Here is a 12513-nt window from a genome sequence, read left to right on the forward strand (position 1 = left end):
GACACCCAGGATGGGCAGAGCATCGCCCCATGGTGGGCGTGCTGGGTGGATCCTGGTCGGGCGCATGCGGGAGTCTGTCTGACTGTCTCTCCCTCTTTCCAGCTTCATAAAAATTAAAAAAAAAAAAAAAAAAAAAAAAAAAAAGAACTGAGTGAGAAGGAAATAACCAAATTACCAGATGCAATGTTTAAAACAATGATTGTTAGGATGCTCAAAGATCTTAGAGCAACAATGGATGTACATAATGAACACCTAAATAAAAAGATAACAAGTATCAAAAAGGACATTGAAATCATAAAAAAGAACCAGACAGAAATGACAATCACAATATCAGAAATGAAGACTACACTAGAAGGAATTAGAAGCAGGCTGGATGAAGTAGAGGATCGATACAGTGACTTAGAGTACAAGATAAGTGAAAGCACTGAAGTAGAACAGCAAAAAGAAAAAAGGATCAAAAAGTCTGAGGAAACTCTAAGAGAGCTCTGTGACAACATGAAGAGAAACAATATCTGTGTAATAGGGGTTCCTAAAGGAGAAGAGAAAGAACAAGGGATAGAGAACTTGATTGAAGAAATTATAGCTGAGCATGACCAGGTGGTGGCGCAATAGACAGAGCGTCAGACTGGGATGTGGAGGACCCAGGTTCAAGACCCCGAGGTCGCCAGCTTGAGTGTGGGCTCATCTGGTTTGAGCAAAAAACTCACCAGCGTGGACCCAAGGTTTCTGGCTTAAGCAAGGGGTTACTTGGTTTGCTGTAGCCCCCTGGTCAAGGCACATATGAGAAAGCAATAAATGAAAACTAAGGTGTCCCAACAAAAAACTAATGATCGATGCTTCTCATCTCTCTCCATTCCTGTCTGCCTATCCCTATCTATCCTTCTCTCTGATTCTCACTCTGTCTTTGTAAAAAATAAATAAATAAAAATTAAAAAAAATTATAGCTGAAAATTTCCCTAAATTGATGCAGGAAAGAGTCACACAGGTTCAAAAAGCAGAGAGAACCCCATTAAAAAAGAACCCAAAGAGACCCACACCAAGACACATCATAATCAAAATACCAAAGCTAAGAGCCAAAGAAAGAATACTAAAAGCTGCAAGAGAAAAACAGTCAATCACCTACAGAGGAGCCCCCTTAAGGATGACATCTGATTTTTCAACAGAAACACTTGAGGTCAGAAGGGAATGGCAAGATATATTCAAAATAATGCAGAATAAGAACCTACAACCAAGACTCCTTTATCCAGCAAGGCTATCATTTAAGATTGAAGGAGAAATAAAAAGCTTCCCAGACAAACAACAACAACAACAACAACAAAACAAAAAAACAAATCAAGGAATTCATCACAATCAAACCAATACTGCAAGAAATGTTAAGGGGCCTGCTGTACACAGAACAAAGCAGGAAAAAAAATCCTGTAAAAGAGGAATGTAGATTTAAAGAATAAAATGGCAATAAACAACTACATATTAAAAATAATCTTAAATATAAATGGTTAAATACTTCAATGAAAAGACATAGGGTAGTGCCTGACCTGTGGTGGCACAGTGGATAAAGCAATGACCTGAAACACTGAAAAGACATAGGGTAGCTAAGTGGATAAGAAAACAGGACCTGTATATATGCTGACGACAAGAGACCCACCTCAAAATAAAAGATACATAAACACTGAACGTAAAAGGATAAAAAAAAAATTTCATGTAAATGGAAATGAAAAAAAAGCTGGGGTAACAATACTTATACTTGACAAAATAGACTTTAAAACAAAGACTATAGTAAGGGATAAAGAAGATCACTACATAATGATAAAGGGAACAATTCAACAGGAAGAGATAACAATTATAAATATCTGTGCTCCTAATATAGGAGCACCTAAATACATAAAGCAGACTTTCATGAACATAAAGGGCGAGATCAACAGCAATACTATAATAGTAGGGGATTTCAATACTCCACTAACATCACTGGATAGATCCTCAAGAAAGAAAATTAACAAAGAAACAGCAGAATTAAGGGACACACTATATCAGTGGTAGTCAACCTGGTCACTACCGCCCAGTAGTGGGCATTCCAGCTTTCATGGTGGGAGGTAGCGGAGCAAGCAAAGTATAAATAAGAAGATAGATTTAACTATAGTAAATTGTTTTATAAAGATTTATTCTGCCAAACTTAGGGAAAATCCGACATAAAGTACTTGGTAAGTAATTATTATTATATGCTTTAACTTGCTGTAACTCTGCTTTATAAATTTTATGAAGTAAAGTTACTTCCCTACTTTGTAAATCACCATTACTGTGGAACTGGTGGGCGGTTAGAAAATTTTACTACAAACAGATACAAAAGTGGGAGGTACGTATAAAAAGGTTGACTACCCCTGCACTAGATCAACTAAATTTTTTTTTTTTTTTACAGTGACAGAGAGTCAGAGAGAGGGATAGATAGGGACAGACAAACAGGAACAGAGAGAGATGAGAAGCATCAATCATTAGTTTCTCATTGCGACACCTTAGTTGTTTATTGATTGCTGTCTCATATGTGCCTTGACTGTGACGCTACAGAAGACCGAGTAACCCCTTGCTCGAGCCAGCGACCTTGGGTCCAAGCTGGTGAGCCTTGCTCAAACTAGATGAGCCCGCGCTCAAGTTGGCGACCTCGGGGTCTCGAACATGGGTCTTCCGCATCCCAGTCCGATGCTCCATCCATTGCGCCGCTGCATGGTCAGGTGTAGATCAACTAAATTTAATAGATATCTTCATAACCTTTCACCCTAAAGAAGCAGAATATACATTCTTTTCAAGTGCTCATGGTACATTCTCAGACCACATATTAGGGCATAAGATGAGTCTCAACAAATTTAAGAACATTGAAATCGTATCAAGCATCTTCTCTAACCACAATGGCATGAAACTAGAAATCAACTACAATAGAAAAACTGAAAAACACTCAAACACTTGGAAACTAAACAGCATGTTATTAAATAACGAATGGGTCAACAATGAGATCAAGGAAGAAATAAAAAATTTCCTTGAAACAAATGAAAATTAGCATACAACAACTTAATATCTATGGGACAAAACAAAAGCAGTCCTGAGAGGGAATTTCATAGCATTACAGGCATACCTTAAGAAGCTAGAAAAAGCTCAAATACACAACTTAACCCTGCAACTAAAAGAACCAGAAAAAGCACAGTGCCTGACCAGGTGGTGGCACAGTGGATAGAGTGTTGGACTGGGATGCGAAAGGACCCAGGTTCGAGACCTCAAGGTTGCCAGCTTCAGCGTGGGATCATCTGGCTTGAGCAAAAAGCTCACCAGCTTGAACCCAAGGTCGCTGGCTTGAGCAAGGGGTTACTTGGTCTGCTGAAGGCCCACGGTCAAGGCACATATGAGAAAGCTATCAATGAACAACTAAAGTGTTGCAACGAAAAACTGATGATTGATGTTTCTCATCTCTCTCCATTCTTGTCTGTCTGTCCCTATTTATCCCTCTCTCTCTGACTCTCTGTCCCTGAAAAAAAATAAATAACAGCAAGTAAAGCCCAGAGGAAGTAGAAGGAAGGAAATAATAAAGATCAGAGCAGAAATAAATGACACAGACACTAAAAAAAACAATATAGAGGATTAATGAAACCAAAACCTGGTTCTTTGAAAAGGTAAACAAGATCAATAAACCCTTACCCAGGCTCACCAAGAAAAAAAGAGAGAGGACTCAAATAAATAAAATTAGAAATGAGAGGGAGCAGTAAAAACTGACACAGCAAAAAGGATTGTAAGACAATACTATGAAGAACTGTATGCCAAAAAATTAGACAACCTAGGTGAAATGGACCTTGAAATATATAATCTTTCTAAAATCAATCTGGAAGAATCAGAAAACCTAAGTGGAGCGATTACAACAAATGAGATCAAAACAGTTATCAAAACACTCCCAACAAACAAAAGCCCTGGGCCAGATTGCTTCACAGGTGAATTCTACCAAACATTCAAAGAAGAACTAACTCCTATCCTTCTCAAGCTATTTCAAAAAATTCAAGAGGAGGGAAAACTTCCAAGCTCCTTTTATGAGGCGAGTATAATTCTGATTCCAGAACCAGGCAAAGAAAACTATTGGACAATATCCCTGATGAATTTAGATGCTAAAATGCTCAACAAAATATTAGCAAACCGTACAGCAGTACATGAAAAAAATCATATATCATGATCAAGTAGGATTTATTCTGGGGAGGCAAAACTGATACAACATTCGCAAATCAATCAATTTGATTCATCACATAAATATAAGGAAGGAGAAAAACAACATAATAATATCAATAAATGCAAAAAATTATTTGATAAAATCCAGCACCCATTTATGATCAAAACTCTCAGCAAAGTGGGAGTACAGGGAACATACCTCAACATGATAAAGGTCATCTATAACAGACCCACAGCCAACATCATACTCAATGGGCAAAAATTAAAAGCAATCTCCTTAAGATCAGAAACAAGGTAGGGGTGTCCCCTTTCACCACTCTTATTCAACATAGTTCTGGAAGTCCTAGCTACAGCAATCAGACAAGAAGAAGAAATAAAAGGCATCCAAATTGGAAAAGAAGTAAAACAATCATTATTTGCTGATGATATAATACTGTACACAGAAAACCCTAAAGTTGCAGTAAAAAAACTACTAGACCTGGGCCCTGGCTGGTTGGCTCAGTGGTAGAGCATCAGCCCGGCTTGTGGAAGTCCCAGGTTCGATTCCCGGCCAGAGCACACAGGAGAAGCGCCCATCTGCTTCGGCACCCTTTCCCCTCTCCTTCCTCTCTCTCTCTTCCCCTTACACAGCAAAGGCTCCATTGGAGCAAAGTCGGCCCGGGCGCTGAGGACAGCTTATGGCCTCTGCCTCAGGTGCTAGAATGGCTCTGGCGGCAATGGAGCAATGCCCCAGATGGGCAGAGCATCGCCCCCTGGTGGGCATGCCGGGTGGATACCAGTAGGGTGCATGCAGGAGTCTGTGACTGCCTCCCCACTTCTAACTTTGGAAAAATACAAAAAAAAAAGAAAAAGAAAAAGAAACTAATAGACCTGATAAATGAATTCAGCAAGGTGTCAGGATATAAAATTAATACTCAGAAATCAGAGGCATTTTTATACACCAACAATGATCTGTCTGAAAGAGAAATTAAGGGAACAATCCCCTTCACTATTGCAACAACAAAAAATAAAGTACCTAGGAGTAAATTTAACCAAGGAGTTTAAAGACTTGTACTCGGAAAATTATAAAACATTGATAAAAGAAATCAAGGAAGATACAAACAAATGAAAGCATATACCGTGGTCATGGATAGGAAGAATAAACATCATTAAAATGTCCATATTACCCAAAGCAATTTATAAATTCAATGCAATTCCTATTAAAATACCAAGGACATTCTTCAAAGAAATAGATCAAATATTCCAAAAATTCATATGGAACCAAAAAAGAACACAAATAACCTCAGCAATCTTGAAAAAGAAAAATAAAGTGGGTGGTATCACCCTTCCGGATGTCAAGTTATACTTCAAGGCCATTGTACTAAAAATAGCTTGGTACTGGCATAAGAACAGGCATACAGATCAATGGAACAGAAGAGAAAACCCAGAAATAAACCCGCACCTTTATGGACAATTGATATTTGACTAGGTTGGTAATAGTATATAATAAAGTAAAGACAGCCTCTTTAACAAATGGTGTTGGGAAAACTGGACAGCTACCTGCAAAAAAATAAAACTAGACCACCAATTCACACCATTCACAAAAATAAACTCAAAATGGTTAAAAGACTTAAATATAAATAATGAAACCATAAGCATCCTAGAGGAAAACATAGGCAATAAGCTCTCCGACATCACTCGCAGCAATATATTTGCTGATTTATCTCCATGTGCAAGGGAAATAAAGGACAGGATAAACAAATGGAACTATATCAAACTAAAAAGCTTTTGCACAACTAAAGACAATATGATCAAAATAAAAAGGCAAACCACACTATGGGAGAACATATTCGACAGTATGTCTGATAAAGGGTTAATAACCAAAATTTATAAAGAATTTCTAAAACTCAACACCAGGAAGATAAGCAATCCAATCAAAAACTAGGCAAAAGAAATGAATAAACACTTCTCCAAAAACAACATACAGATGGCCAATAGGCATATGAAAAAATACCCAACATCACTAATCATCAGAGAAATGCAAATTAAAACCACAATGAGATATCATCTCACACCAGTCAGAATGGAGCTCATGAACAAAACAACACAGAGTAAGTGCTGGCGAGGATGTGGAGAAAAGGGAACCCTCCTGCACTGCTGGTGGGAATGCATACTGGTGCTGCCACTGTGGAAAACATATGGAGATTCCTCAAAAAATTAGAAATCTAACCTCATTTTGACCCAGCCATCCCACTTTTAGGAATATATCCCTACAACACCACATCAATGATTCAAAATAAAAAATGCACCCCCATGTTTATGGCAGCATTGTTTACAATAGCCCAGATATGGAAACAGCCCCAGCGTCCATCAGTGGACGAATGGATTAAAAAGCAGTGGTACATATGTACAATGGAATATTATAGGGCCATGAAAAAGGAAATCTTACTTTTTGCGACAACATGGATGGACCTGGAAACTATTATGTTAAGTGAAATAAGCCAGGCAGATAAAGAAAAATACCATATGACCTCACTCATTTGAGGAATCCAATGAACAATGTGAACTGAGGAACGGAACAGAGATGGAGGCGGGATCAAAGGGTCCAGAGGGAAAGTGGATGATAGGATGGGATGAGAGCAGAAAAGCAAAACCGGGGGGAGGGCACTACAGGGAAGAGGGCAGGGGGATGCGGTGGGGAACATGGAGGGGAGGTATTTGGGGGGACACTACAATCTATGTACACTCAATAAATTAAAATAATATTTTTTAAAAAAGAAAGCAATCAAAGAATAACAAAAGTGCTGCAACAGCAACTTGATGCTTCTCGTCTACCTTCCTGTCTCTCCTTGCCTATTCCCCCCCCCCTCTCTCTCGCTAAAATAAATAAATAAATAAATAAATAAATAAATAAATAAATAAATATTTACTGATTTTAGGGGGGGAAGACAGAAACATCTATTTGTTGTTCCACTCACTTATGCATTCATTGGTTGCTCCTTGTACATGCCCTGACTGGGGATCAAACCCGCAACCTTGGCATATTATGACAATGCTCCAACCGAGCTACTTGGCCAGGGCACCAGAGATAAGTTTTTATCTGAATGACTTACCTCTATAGGAGAGCAAACATCTGATTACCAAGCATCTGCTCTTCTTATTCTCCTGAGCATCACCTTTCACTTTGAAGCCCTTGGCCCCTATCCTATTTCTTAGCTCAGGATGGCATATAAGCCTCAATTGTCTGAACTGCCTTTGTCTCATACTTTTATGGGGTTCCTGTATGTGTGAAATTAAATTTGTTTTTCTTGCCAGACAGGGTGGTGTGTAGTGGATAGAACGTTGGCCTGGTATGTCGATTACCCAGGTTCAAAATCTCAAGGTCACCAGCTTGAGTGAGGGCTCATATCTGTCTTGAGTGCGAGCTTACTAGCTTGAGCATGGAGTCGCTGGCTTGAGTGTGGGATCATAGACATGACCCCATGGTTGCTGGCTTGAAGCCTGAGGTCACTGGCTTGAGCCCAAGGTCGCTGGCTAGAGCAAGGGGTCACTCGCTCTGCTGTAGCTGCCCCCCCCCACCCTGGTCAAGGCACATATGAGAAAGCAATCAATGAACTAAGGTGCCTCAACGAAGAATTGATGCTTCTCATCCCTCCCTTCCTGTCTGTCTGTCCCTTTCTGTCCCTCTCTCTGACTTTTTGTCACAAAAAAAGATTTTTAAAATTTTTCTTTTGTTAATATGTTATGCCAAATTAATTATTAGACCTGCAAAGAACCTAGAAGGGTAGAAGGAAAATTTGAACCTCCCCTACACTTCAAATATCTCCCCACAATTATTTTTCATTTTATTTTATTTTATTCATTTCTTCATTTTGTGATAGAGACAGAGAGAAGGACAGATAGAGACAGACAGACAGGAAGGGAGAGAGATGAGAAGCATCAGTTCTTCATTGTGGCACCTTAGTTTCTCATTGATTACTTTCTCATGTGTACCTTGACCAGGGGGCCAGCAGACTGAGTGACCCCTTGCTCAAGCCAGCGACCTTGGCGTTTTGAAACCGTGTCCTCTGTGTCCCAGTCCAACACTTTTTCCACTGCACCACCTGTTCAGGCTCATTTTATTTTGAAAATTAAATTTAATGGGATGACTGATCAATAAGAGTATACAGCCCTGGCCGGTTGGCTCAGTGGTAGAGCGTCGGCCTGGTGTGCAGGAGTCCTGGGTTCAATTCCTGGCCAGGGCACACAGGAGAAGCGCCCATCTGCTTCTCCATCCCTCCCCCTCTCCTTCCTCTCTGTCTCTCTCTTCCCCTCCCGCAGCCGAGGCTCCATTGGAGCAAAGTTGGCCTGGGCACTGAGGATGGCTCTGTGGCCTCTGCCCCAGGTGCTAGAATGGCTCTGGTTGCAGCAGAGCGACGCCCCGGATGGGCAGAGCATTGTCTCCTTGTGGGCATGCTGGGTGGATCCCGGTCAGGCGCATGCGGGAGTCTGTCTGACTGCCTCCCTGTTTCCAACTTCAGAAAAATACAAAATAAATAAATAAATAAATAAAAATAAGCGTATACAGGTTCTAGTTAAACATCCCTACAGCATTTGAACTGTTGACTGTGTTGTGTGCCAATCATCCAAAGTCAAATCATTTTCTGTCACTGTGTATTTGTCCCTCTTTATTCCTCCTTTCTTCCCCCATCACAATTACTTAATAATTACAAAACAGTAACTTTACAGTAGAATTTGGACTTCCTCTACCTTAATCAAACAATCATATTTAACATTAGCAATATTAGGATAAAGTAACATGACAGACCTCCTGATATGATGAACTGAGGAGGACACAAAATCACATACAATATTTCTGCCAAAATTGCAAAGCCTGGATCTACTGAAAAGGAAATATCAGGCAGACCCAAACTGAGGGATCGTCTACAAAATAACTGGCCTATGCTCTTAAAAAATATCAAGGTCAAAAACGACGAAGACTAAGAAATTGTTCCAGATTAAAAGAGACTAAAAGGACATGAAAAGAAAAGGAAATGCATGGTCTTGGATTAGATCTTGGACCAGGAGAAAACACTGTAGAGAACATTACCGTGACAATGGAAGAACCGGAATATGGGCTGTGAACTAGACACCAGTAGTGTATCAATGCTAAATTGTACTCTGGTTTTGTAACAGAATGCCTTTGTTCTTATGATATAAACTGAGAAGTTAGGGATTAAGTGTAAAGATGTTTTCAATTTACTCTCAAGTGGTTTAGAAAGAGAGGAAATTATAAAGAAAAAATTACATAAATATGTTCAAGTCAAATCACATAGCATAAAGAAAGGTAAAAATCTCTCCCACATCCCTATTGCCACCTCCCAGACAGACATGAGCAATATCTTTTACTTCTTTCTCTGTGCTCAAATAATCATCTATACACAGATGCATGGTTTGTTGGCCTGAGCCCAGAGGTCACTGGCTTGAAGCCCACAGACATTGGCTTGAGTCCAAGGTTTCTGGCTTCAGCAAGGGGTCACTGGTTCAGCTGGAGTCTCCACTCAAGGCATATATGGGAAGCAATCAATGAACAACTAAGGTGATGCAACTATGAGTTGATGCTTCTCATCTCTCTCTCCTCTCCTCTCTGTCTCTCTGCCTCTCTCTCTCAAAAAATATAGGTAAATTCCTACCTGTACTCAAATATTATAAGACTCTGAAGAAACAATTGAAGAAGATAACAAATTATTGGAAGTATATACCACGTTCATAGATAGGAAGAATTAACATAATTAAAATATCCATATTACCCAAAGCAATCTATAGAGTCGATTCAATGTAATTCCTACCAAGATGCCAATGGAGTATTTCACAGAACTAGAACAAATATTCCAAAAAATTTTATGGAATTAAAAAGACTCTGAATAACCAGAGCAATCTTGAGAAAAAAAGAACTAAATTGGAGGTATCCCACTACCTGATGTCAAACTATACTACAAGGCAATAGTAATCAAAACAGCATTGTACTGTCATAAAAACAGACATATAGATCAATGGAACAGAATAAGAGAGCTCAGAAATAAACCCATGCCTTTATGGTCAATTAATATTTGACATTGGAGGCAAGAATATACAATGAGTGAAAACAATAAATGGTGTTGGAAAATTTGGACAGACATGTGCGAAAAAAATGAAACTAGGCCACCTTCTAATGCCATACACAAGAACAAACTCAAAATGGATCAAAGACGTAAATGTTAGACTCAGAACCATAAAAATCCTAAAGAAATCATAGGCAGTAAAATCTCAGACATCCCTCATGGCAATATTTTTTTCTGAAATATCTCCAAAGGCAAAGGAAACAAAATAATAAAATAAACAAATGGGGCTACATCAAACTAAAAGGGTTTTGTACAGCAAAGGAACCCATCAACAAAATGATAAGACAACTGACTGGATGGGAGAACATATTTGGCAATGATACACCTGATAAAGCATTGATATCCAAAATTTATAAAGAACATATACAACTCAACACCAAAAAGACATACATCCAACTTAAAAAGGAGAAAAGAATTTGAATAAACACTTCTCCAAAGAGGCCATACAGATGGCCAATAGATATACAAAAAAATGCTTAACATCACTAATCATCAGAGAAATGCAAATTAAAACCACGATGAGATATCACTTTACACCTGTCTGAATAGCTATCATCAGTAATCAACAAACAAGTGTTGGTGAGGGTGTGGAGAAAAGGGAACCCTCATGCTCTGTTGGAGGGAATGCAGACTAGTGCAGCCACCATGAAAAGCAGTATGGAGTTACCTCAAAAAGATAAAAATAGAACTGCCTTATGACCCAGCAATTCCACTCTGGGAATATATGTATTAAAAGAAACCTGAAACGCTAATTTAAAAGAATATGTGCACCCCTATGTTCACTGCAGCGTTATTTACAACAGCCAAGACCTGGAAGCTGCCTAAGTGTCTACCAATAGATGAGTGGATAAAAAAGCTGTGGTAGCCTGACCAGTGGTGGCGCAGTGGATAAAGCGTAGAACTGGAACACTGAGGTTGCTGGTTCGAAACCCTAGGCTTGCCTGATTGAGGCATGTAGGAGAAGCAACTACTATGAGTTGATGCTTCCTGCTCCTCCCCCTTCTCTCTCTCTCTCCTCTCTATAAAATCTAAAAAAAAAAGAAAAAGAAGAAAAAAAGCGGTGGTATATTTACATAGTGGAATAGTACTAAGCCATAAAAAGAAGGAAATCTTACCCTTTGTAATGCATGGATGAACCTAGAGAGTATTATGCTAAGTGAAATAAACCAGTCAGAGAACGACAAGTACCAAGTGATTTCACTGAAATGTGGAATCTAATGAATAAACAAACAAAATAGATACAGACTCATAGATACAGAGAACAGACTGACAGCTGTCAGAGGGGAGAGGTTGGGCGATTGAATAAAAAAGGTAAAAGGGGGCCTGGATAGATAGCTTGGTGGTCATCCTGATGCACATAGGTTCCTGGTTCAATCCCTGGTAAGGGCACATACAGGTTGATGTTCCTGTCTCTCTGTCTCCCTTCCTCTCCTGCTAAAATAAAACTTTAAAAAAGGTAAAAGAATTAAGAGAAAAAGAAAACCTCATAAACAGACAACAGTGTGGTGATTACCAGAGGGATTGGAGTTTTGGGGCAATTAGAAGAGGGAATAGGGAGCTAAATGGTGACGGGCTGTGAACACAAATTATAACACACAGATGATGGATCACAGAATTGTACACCTGAAACCTATATAATTTTATTAACCAACATCACTCCCAATAAATTCAATTAAAAAAAATTAAGCCCTGGCTGGGGAGTTCAGTTGATCAGAGTGTTGTCCCAACATGCCGAGGCTTGTGAGTTCAATTCCTGGTCAAGGTACATACAAGAATCAACCAATGGTCCTGAAGCACAGAAGTTGCCGGTTCGATCCCTGGTCAGGGCACATAATACAGGAACAGATCAAAGTTCCTGTCTCTCTCTCTCTCTCTCGCCTACTCCCCTTTCTCTCACTCTAAAAAAGAAAACAATGAAATAAACATTAAGAAAGAATCAATTAATGATGGCATTAATGCATAGAACAACAAATCGATGTTTCTGTATTACTCTGTCCGACTTTCTCCCTTCCACTCTCTTAAAAAATCATTAACAAAAAATTTAGCCTGATTAGGTGGTGGCGCAGTGGATAGAGCAGGGGTCGGGAAACGTTTTGGCTAAGAGAGCCATGAACGCCACATATTTTAAAATGTAACTCCACGAGAGCCATACAACGACCCGTGTACATTACACATTATCCCATAAAAAAATTGGTGTTGT

Source organism: Saccopteryx leptura, chromosome 11, assembly GCF_036850995.1.
Source record: "Saccopteryx leptura isolate mSacLep1 chromosome 11, mSacLep1_pri_phased_curated, whole genome shotgun sequence".
NCBI lineage: Eukaryota > Metazoa > Chordata > Mammalia > Chiroptera > Emballonuridae > Saccopteryx > Saccopteryx leptura.